We start from the raw sequence: 11,045 nt of genomic DNA on the forward strand, positions 1-11,045 counted from the left end.
GGCTAGTGATGTTGGCAGTGCAGCCAATTTCTTCTTCATATTTAGATATGTTGCTATAATACATAATGTCCGTTTCATTAACAAACATTTCGTCTTGTCAATTCGAAGCCGAAGCTTCTCTAGGGGATTTCTTTACATGGGGTAGCGTGCTATCAAAGAAAGTTTTATATCAAGCAGTTCTAGCTTCCTTTGCTCAAGATCTAAAAGATATTCTGCTTGAGCGTTCTTTTCGTTATTCTTTTTATATCGTTTGGTGGGAAGCGAGACAGGAGCACTTGATGATCGCCCAGTGAAGGTATCAGCTACCTCCATTGTTTCTAGTTGACTTGGTAGGACTTCAAAAAATCCTTCCAATGCCTTGACGTCCTCAAATACCTCGCTGTTGGAAAATTGAGGCTTGAGATTGCCAATTGCTTGCCTGGACTACATTTGTTGCCGTAAAAAGTAGACTTTTGAAATGCGGTCAGCTAGAGCAAACGCTTTGGTCACCAGCATCCTCGGATCTGAATACCGGCAGCTTGCACAGTTCGCGACCAAAAGTGTCACGCAATTTTTTACACCTTTTCTTTGCAACATCGTCTGAAATTTAAAAATATACAGAGTTTAGAGCAAGTCTAACATTTGAGAAAATGTCGGTCACTCACAGTACCCATTAATAACAATTAAAAAATTGTCCATCGATTTTACTTACCAAGTATTCCCCATTAATCCAAAACATATTTCCAACATTCAACATGGTTCACAAGAATCCGGTGCCGTTAATGGCGGGGTTGTTGGTCCCACAGTGCACACCTTTGGAAGACAGCTCTAATGTGTGCTTCGACATCGACATAAACATCCTCTGCCACCAAAGTAAAATCAAATTTTGAATTTGTCAGCATCTTTTCACGCGAAAAACCTGTGCATGTACTGGTTGGTCGCGCGTCGCGCAAAAAATCGCTTAGCGCATCGCATCGCGTCGCTTCCACTCTGGCATGTACTGTATTATTTTGCAGGAAACAAATGAACGGAACTCGGTCGCGCGTCGTCGCGCGATCTGTCAAAAATCGCTTCGCATCGCGTCGCGTCGCGAATCGCGTTCACTCTGGCATCCCCTTAGAGTTCGACAACCGCCATGTGCGGTTGGTTTGTTTCGGTCACAAATTAAAATAAATCGGTTTCCTTAAGAAACCACTTCGAATTAATTACGCGATGTGTCCTTGAGCCGCCTAGAATTGTACCTAGCATATTTCGTTATTCTTCGCCATTGCTGCATCGTAAAGCGGAACAAAGGAGCATCGAACAGTAATCCTAGCGTTATACCTGAACCAACCAAAACACAACGGAGGATCTATCACTGGCACGATCTTGTAATCTCGTAAGAATTTTTACTTAATTAATTTTTTTTTTTTGAACGGGCATGTTCGTCAGCATTTTTTTGACCAGGATATTTGATGCTCGGCAGAGTACACTTCGGAAGCTGACAATCGACGGTAAATTTTTCCGATTTGCCTTACTCTCGGCATTCCTGATCCTGAATGTATCAGGCGAAGTTTTGCTAGAACAAATTGAAACTGTTATGGTAGGGTATACTTCAAAGAAACTCGATTATAGCTACCCTCTACGGAATCTTCGCTACTAAACAGACCTGTCTAGATGTTGAAGGAAAGGGCAAGTTTAACAATCGGCTGATTCTTTGACAATCGGCTTTACAATTTGGAGTATGCATGCTGTTCTGGTAGCACTGCAGTAGAAAAACTCTAGAAAGAGAACTGCGGAGACTCCATTTTGGATCGATTGGATTCGCGTTTAGCTGTCAAAAAACGAATCCAATCGAACATTGCCTATCCTTATAACATTGGACGTGTTGCCATACAATGGCGGGGCATACGTTACTAAAAATGCTGTTTTTCTCTCCGCAGTTCTCTTACTAGAGTTTTTCTACACTGCAGCACTCGCCATAGAGGGAACAGATGGGCACCCCCCGCGGACCGGAATGTCAAGACGATATAGGTTGGCACCCCCTGGACCGGATGGCCGAGAAACGTCAGTGGAAAAAATGTTAACGTCATCGCAGGTTAAGGAGTGGAAACCAAATTATCCAAAAAGTTAACTGCTATTTAAACGTTATTAGCCTTAGTGAAAACTGATTTATATTGATTATTATTTCTTTTGCCCGTTGGCATAATTATTGAATTTGATAAAATACGGATGACTAATTACCTCAATAAGTGTGACCGAACCGGTGAGCATCTACTACTAGTTTAGGTTAGGTTTGCCTTCCCTGATGTAGTAAAATTACCGTATATTATCGCATACAGGGTCCCTTGAACACATCGAGCATCTACAAGAGCCATCACTGTGGCAAATGTTTGACGGATAAGAACTCGGTTGTCGTAACAAACAGAAGTACGAGGGAAAAGTAGTCCGTAAACGAACTAACCTGTAAGCTAAAAGGTATGATCCATACTGAAACCATTTAGGTCGATGATAAACCCATCAATTACTTGCCTTGTGTCCACGTTTATTGCATACTTACCTGTTGAATTTACTCAAAAACTTACCTCTAGAGCAAATCTCAATCGGTTTATCTACCTGTTCTGCTACGATCGATAGGAATTGATTGTTTCGGATACTTTGATAGGGCAAGACCTAATGTAAGTAAAGGTTAAATTTATATACTAAATACAGTTATTTACGTAATAAAATGATTTCAGCTTTGAGCTGCTACACCGAGAGTGAGGCTGCTTCAAGGAACTTCCCCACATCCGAACATTCTTCCAAACACATGCAGCTGTCATACTCAATTGCGTTTCGGTTTCGCCTCATCAGAAACCGACACTAACTTATTGTCGGAATAGATTAGCGCCGGCTTGACGCAAATCCCTTAAAACTAAAACACACTTTGTGTTTCAATCGAACGACTGATCAAACGTGATGTCCCGTTCTATTCCGACAATAAGTTAGTGTCGGTTTCTGATGAGACGAAACCGAAACGCAATTGAGTATGAAATAAGGATTTGTGCCCTCCTGTACAAAAACTGTTTTTACCAACAAATTTTCACCCTAGTGAGAAATTTTGGTTTTTACCAAATTTTCCTTCTTAGGGTAAAATATAGCATAGTACATGCAGTTGTGCTAGTGCAAAATTGATGTTAAAGTTAGATTCACACGATACATCGGACTTCCGTCATCGGTACGGAACGCCAAGATTAGTTACACGCAGTTGAATGGAGGCTAGGGCATTGAAAAAAAATTTTTTTTGAATTCTCAAAGGCCTCCGCTCTCATATTGTGACAAATGTCAAAGCAAGCTCAGATGCCCAATTTCACATCATTTGGACAATTTTAGACACCCACCCAGCTCGCTAGAAATTTTTTGAAATTGGTACTACATTAAATGCTATAACTTTTGAAGTAGCAATCAGAAAATTACAATTTATACCTTTTTTGAAAGGAAATAATCATTGTATTTGAATGAAGATGTTCTTGTTTCTAGGAAAATACGAAAATGTTGGGTACTGGGTCATTTTGGACACAAAATCTCATATTTTTAATGTTTTTTCTGCTCCGTGATACAAATCGTACATATTTCGTAATTTTTCTATTGTGAAAAAATCTCAGAAATCGAACGGAACCCTTTTCACCTTAGTCCGAATACGACAAGTTGGGGTTATAGGGCTTTTTGTCATTGATATTAAATTTTATTATTTTCTCATGCATATATCTCTATTATTCTTCAATCAATTTTCATAAAACGTGACTTGTTGAACGAGTAAAATTCTGAGGAATAAAACAAAAATAAAAACGTTAGAGGTAAAATACAGAAACATCAAACTTTTTGATATTTACTCTACAAATCTCATTTTTTCATTACTTGTCCTAATACCTCAACTTCCCCTATTTTTCAAGAAATGGAACTTTTCTCATGTGATCCGTAAGCATATTTTACACTAAAAATAGTAAATTAAATAAGAATTTTGTTGTTAAATGGAGTTAATATGTGCGATTTTATGATAAAAATGTGAAATCGGCACTATATGTCAGTTAGTTTGATGTTTCTGAATTTTACCGGTAACGAATCTATTTTTGTTATAATCCTAAGGATTTTCCACATTCAACAAGGTAAAGTTTATGAAAATTGAGTGAAGAATAATAGAGATATATACACGAGAAAATGATGAAGTTTGATATGAATTACAAACGGCCATTTAACCCCAACTTCTCGTATTCGGACAAAGGGTAAAAAGGCTCCGTTTGATTTTTGAGATTTTTTCACATCAGAAAAACTACAAAATATGTGTAATTTGCATCATGGAGCAGAAAAATCATTAAAAAATATGGGATTTTGGGGCCAAAATGACCCAGTACCCCACTTTTCCGTATTTTCACAGGAACAAAAGTATCTCCACTCAAATACTATGATTATTTCCTTTCAAAAGAGGTATAAATTGTAATTTTCTGATTGCTACTTCAAAAGTTATAGCATTTATTGCATTTTTCCTCCATATTTTCCCATAGTACCAATTTCAAAAAATTTCAAGCGAAGTGGGCGGGGGTCTAAAATTGTCCAAATGATGTGAAATTTGGCATCTGAGCTTGCTTTGACATTTGTCACAATATGAGAGGGGGGGCCTTCGAGAATTCAAAAAAAATTTTTTTTTGCAATGCCCTAATGGAGGCCTTCATACATAGCGGAACGGAACGTTTTGACGCACGGCACGTGTGAACGGTCACGCGAGAAACGCATTTAACTTATCCTGACGGAACGGTGACGTTCCGTTGAAGTTGACGAAAATTGATGTATCGTCTGAGTTGAGCCTAAATAGGGTGGAATTTTCGAGAAATGAGTAGTGTTACCACATTTTATTCTGTACCTGGAGTAAAAAATCTTTTCCATCCGTACTATTTTTTTGTGAAAATCTGTACCAAAATCTGTCTGTATTACTACTTATATAATGTTTGGATAATTTGACCGTTTTATACATCATCCTTTTTAAACTGGTTTAATTCTTTTGCCTTAATAATTAAATAATTTGATACCAATAATAGAAAAACTTTGTTTGATTTTCACCTGAATTTTTCTGCGACAATATTCTGTCTGCCTAAAGTATATTCTTGTCTTGTCTTTTTTCGTTTATTCCAGCTACTGACAACTTTAGTATGTTCTGTACACACTTTCTAAACATTACTTATTATTGGAAATATCAAACAAATATTTTGTTCCACAATTTTAGCTCTGAAAATCTGGACCATACTGTAGCTTTTCTCAAAATTCCGTAAACTGTACCGTACAGAATCTGTAGCAATAAACATCGAAAAATCTGTGCTTATGTAGATAGATCTGTTCTTGTGGAAACACTGGAAACACTGGAGGTTGAATCAGATGAAAAATTCACGCACGCACTTCTATGTCGTATAAATATATGCCCGTACACAGCAACTGTGTTGGTGTCCTATTTTTGTCCAGGGTAGCCAGACATACCGATTTATGGAGGACACCAAACGAGCAAGAAGATACACAAGACATAAAATATTGATCAATATATTGATAGTGTATAGTCATCTTGAAAATATTGATACTGTAAAATTAAAGTGGGATTGATGTATTGAAGCAGCATTGGCAATATTTTTATTAAAAAAATGCTCCGGTCGTAGAGTCCGCTTATCGGTAATCCAGCCGATTTCACACTTAATCCAGTCGGGAAATGAGTCGAAATTCCCATAAGGGCTTACACGTGCAATAAAAGTGTTATTACTCAGTAATGACAATAAAATTGCATGAAAATTCCGCCATTATTCGCCTTACACGATCATTAAAAGTGACATTACTGCTCATCTTTTACAAAAGTTTCGTGCAATATACATAAAGAATTACTAAAACTACGAAACATTTCGCTCCTCTCACGATAAATTTTGTGCAACGTACAGAATGATATGTACAATTTACGCATGTTTTCGTTCAAGTCGCTATTTTTTCACCTACTACTGTATTTACAATACCCGAAAATGCTTCGAAACAGAAAACGACGAATGATTTCGTACAATGTATAATTATTTTCGTTCTATTTATGATTTGATTTTATCAGTGTAATTGCTCTTCGTCTTATCGTAATTTTACAATTACTATCGGATTTTTACTCGCAATACCCGATCAGTATGAAAATGAAAAATTCTTACAAAATGTGTTATTTTGTAATCGCAATTTTTTGTTACGAATTGATGACAGGAGCGAGCTGAAACAATGAGTGTTATCCTGTGCATGTCAGCCGTGGGTCTGTATTTTCCATTATTTGTCACATTTTCTGTAAAGTTACATCTGAGTTCTCAGATGCATAGTGGCATAGTACCTCCAACAACACTTATATTCAAATATAACATCACATGAATTCTGAAAAAATATATAAAATGACTTCGTTGAAACAAAGTAAGGTGTCTTTCAATTGATGGCAATTTTTCTAATTAGGCTCTTAAGACTAAATGCATATTTTTCGGAATAAAATACTGCGTGTGTAGTACTGAACCGATTTCAACTGATTATGCCGGCTGCTTGAAGCTACTGCATTTTGACACTCGTTAAATAAATGAGTTGAAAAACGACATGATTTTCAAAACAAAACCTTTTAGAGTTAATTGGGCAAACAAACAAGCATCAAAGGCATACAGGAGGTATCGTATGCATATACGAGCTTCAAGATTCGAGTAATGCTCGCGCTGCTCCGGCGGCTCTCTCAATTGATTTTCTGCACTTAGCAGACTGCTGAAAAGGGATCGCTAAGAACTACCTTGACTCAGAGAAATGACCCGTGCGATAAAGAAGAAGAATTCCGAAAAGATCATCCGCTCGTCTAGAATTAATGGCACGCGCACTGGTTTCGACAATTTACAAACGATGCGGATGCGAAGAGATACTGCGGTGGTGACATGATTGGTGTGTGCCTGTTTACACCGACAGCAACCAATGCGACAGCGGTGATGCTTGCGGGCAGGAATGTTTCAGTGTTTCCATTTCAATTTGTTTAAAGATTTAGATTCATGAAAATGAAATCATGTAAATCAGTGTTTTAACTTGAACTTTTTGACCTATGAACCTTTTGAGTTTGAAAATAACAACCGAATCTCAGCATGTTTCGAGTTTCTATGGCAAGCTTTGTCAAATGATTTGGCATCATGCCGTGTAACTACAAACTAACCGATGTATTCCACATTCAACCTTCACAACTTATTAACAGTATCTATAATTGCATCTCGCTCGATGTTGACAATTAACTCAACTGTCAAACATTACAATTAGAGGCACCGGTTTCACTCATTTAATTGCACTCTCGAATTTTCTCAGCCGAATTGAGGTAGATTAAATCGCATGCGGCTGAGATTGAATGAAAATTACTGTGTTCACAGCCTTGAGCCGGAATGTTGCCAAATTACGTCTTATTTAGCTGTTAATGATGCTTATCTGCAGTTTGTTGTCTTTCGTTTATAGATTACACACTCCAGTTCGCAAATTGGTTTGCTTTGGAAGTTAGAAATGGATTGCTCGGTTGGAAATTGGTTTAGTGAAATTTTTGGGAGAACTTAAGATATAAAAATATTTTAAGCTTGAAATCAATCGATGGAGGCTTTAAGGTACGTTTGCATTGTCTTCCAAAAAATTCGAAAACTTTCACTCGTCAAAACTCCGGTGTGTTGGAAATTCTTAATTTAACCATTGAATGTTTAGCTCAACTGCACTTTTAAAATAGTTTGAGAAATTGTAAAAGGTATCCATACTACGAATATTCCAATATATTTTATATGCGAACAAAATAGTTCCAAAAATCCAACTGACAAGTAAAAGATAATAGAATATTTTCAAAAAGGACTCAGATTCAGTACACTTTGCTCTCCAGCAATCTACTTGCCCATCAATCAACTTTTATTCCACCATCTTCAATTACATAATCCAATCTAATTCACATTTTATCGCCCATATTCATGCCTTCCCGGCCGCGGCAGCTCACGGACCGATTAGCATCATGTAACAAATGAGAATGTGCATTGAACATGACGAAATTTGTACCAGGCTGGGGTCTTTCGTAGTGTAGTAGCGCAGCCAGCTAAACGAAGCATCACTCCATCTATGTGGCATCGTTAGACTCTGGTGAGCTACTCTGGTGTAATGCATCTGACCACGGCCATCACTCCCTCATCACCACTCACCAATAGGTGAGGGTGGAATGCCATTCGGTACTACCAGCCAAAACGGTGGTGGTGATGTTGAGACGGGGGACCTATGGAAAATTGCTTTCCAATAAAATTCATATTAATATTTGCACCTGATGGCTCCGCTCTCCGACATATTGCTCGTTGGATTATTTCGATGGGCAAATCGTGATACGGAACGGCACCCACAGCGCGCTGCCTTTACTGGTAACCTTTGCGCGACGCCCGCCGTGGTTGGTTCCAACGCCAACAGAAACAGAAGCAGCACTCGAGCAGAATGGGCGCTATGTTTTCAATAACCGATCATGCCCGCCGGGGGCGACTGTGGAGGTGTGCTTTGTTGGAACTTCTTCCTGCTTTAGAATGGATATTTTGTGTTTCAATAGTTGATAGCTTCATTTTATTGGCAATCATTTAATTGGCAATCGGAGCCGCTCGTATACCATGGCCCATTGAATGTTGAGGTTTTGATTGTAATTGATCAGATATTTGAAGGTTCTGGAGGATTAGCTCAGTCAGAAAATACAATATGACAGTAAGGCAGAAAGACAAGCTAAATAGGTAAAACGGTAATAAAGGGCAAAAGGAGGAGAACAGAAATCCATAAAAACTATAGACGCACAGACAGGTAGACAGAAAAACATGAAGACGGAACAGGAGAAAGCTGGGTTCACAAAGTTTAAATAAACTATATGTAACATTTTAATTAATTTCAAATTTGGTAAAGCTTACATTTCTGTCTTTCTCATGTAGAAAGGTTATGCAATTACTCTGAAAATCATTATGCGATCTTGGCCCGGAGGGCCGAGTGTCATATCCGCATTCGACTCAGTTTCTCGAGATCTGAAAAGTCTGTATGTGTGTGTATATGTGTCTGTGTCTATGTGTGTGGACCTATTTGCCCAAACTTAGTCTCAAGTGAAATGTACAACCTTCCCATCGGCTGCTATTGAATTTTGTGTCGTTCGGAATTCCGGTTCCGGAGTTACGGGTATATGAGTGCGGCCATAATGACATTTCCCATATAAACTATAGGAAATTTGAAAATGGAATTTTTATTTTTGATGCCAAATGTCTTTAAGGTGCATAAAACGTCGAGATTTAATTTAAACTCGAAAAAATATGTTTTACGAGAATTCACTTTTTTGGATTTTGGCACATTTTTGCCTTTCACATATAGAAAGCCCAAGTAACAATTGAAGTTATAGCATGCTATAAGTGCAATCTAAGTTTTATGAGTGGCTATAAAACTACGATAAAACCATAAACCCTTGTTACTAGGGAGATTATGCAATCACTCTGATAATCGTCAACGTAATTTTTTTTGACGGGCATAAGGTTTTTAACAGGGGCGTAGTTGAGAGCGGTTACCTCTCCACTGTTTACACCTCCCTTTAAACCCCCGTTAAATCACCCGTCAGATCACCACCTCATCCAACCCTCATACCCCCGCCCTTTTCTCAACCACATTATCTTTAAACTACCACTGTATCACAAGACATACAAAGTTAAGCTGGGGAGTCGTTCATTCATGAGTTTTTCGGCCTCCTCACGCACTCACCCTCTCATGACAAAATTATCTAGCAAGAAGATAACATTGAACTTATGCTTATTAGACTAAGCTTGTGAGCTTGTGCGACCACCCCTGGCTGCTACTCCGTTATCGATCGGGACTAGCTGAAGTTGCACAGGGAATCAGTAGATAATTATGCTTGGGATTAGCGAAACATCTATCAATGTGCAACTCCTGGTAATCCTAAAGTTTTCTGATCAATACCGGCGCCGGCCAGGCCCGAACGTAGATCGCGAAGGAAAGCGAAGGAATTGTTAGTCCGATACTTGCTTTTTGCTAGAGGCCGTATATACTACTGCGCACTCCACAAGTATCACGGGAGGAGGATATTTTTGTTAGTAGAGTATAGAAGTTGGATATACTTCTTCTTTACCGACGCCAGAGAGATGATTCCACTACCTGGACTAGATATCGATCCACCAATTTCATGGACCGGGGACCAACGGCTTTACTTCCCTTCCGAAGGACGACGCGACCACAGATTTTTTCACCTCAGAAAAATCTCAACGACCTCGGCTGGAATTGAACCCAGGCCAACTGGAATGAGTGGCGGTCACGCTTACCACTCAACCACCGGCGCCGTCATTGAACTTATGCTTATTAGACTAAGTATGATAAGTATGATTTTTTTTGTTTCAAGCGTTTCACCGTCGACACGTAGCTCTTCAAGTTCGTGGCTGGTGAGCCACCGTGTACTAAGCGTGTAATAGACATTTCCAATTGAACAATTATATTCAACACCACCACCATAGTTTGGAGAAATAAGAAAGGCACAATTGCACCACTAGGTGGATCACAACAGGTTTTTTTATTGTTATTATTTATTTTATTTATATGATGTTACATTAATTAAATTGAAATAATCTGATCAACAATTCTTCTCCACAACACTCGGTTCGCGGCTGCCTCTCTTCACCCACGGTTGCGTCCGATACCTTCCAGATCTTTAAATTGGACATGGACAACTTCTGCGCTGGTTGCGCTCCTACCTCGATGGAAGGCAACTCCAAATTAGCATTAAGGACTGTCTATCTGCACAATTTTTCAGCACATGCGGCATCCCACAAGGCAGCCATCTCGGTCCAGTAATATTCCTCCTCTACTTTAATGACGACAATATCACATTACAAGGACCCCATCTTTCTTTCGCCGACGATATGAAAATTTTTCGACAAATACGGGATAAAACAGATGCCGATTTTCTTCAGTGCAAACTGGAGAGCGTGTGGTACGTGGTGTGATCTAAACAGAATGTTTTTAAAACCGAGTATATGCTCAATCGTTACGTTTAC

The sequence above is a fragment of the Topomyia yanbarensis genome, chromosome 3 (assembly GCF_030247195.1).
Source record: "Topomyia yanbarensis strain Yona2022 chromosome 3, ASM3024719v1, whole genome shotgun sequence".
NCBI lineage: Eukaryota > Metazoa > Arthropoda > Insecta > Diptera > Culicidae > Topomyia > Topomyia yanbarensis.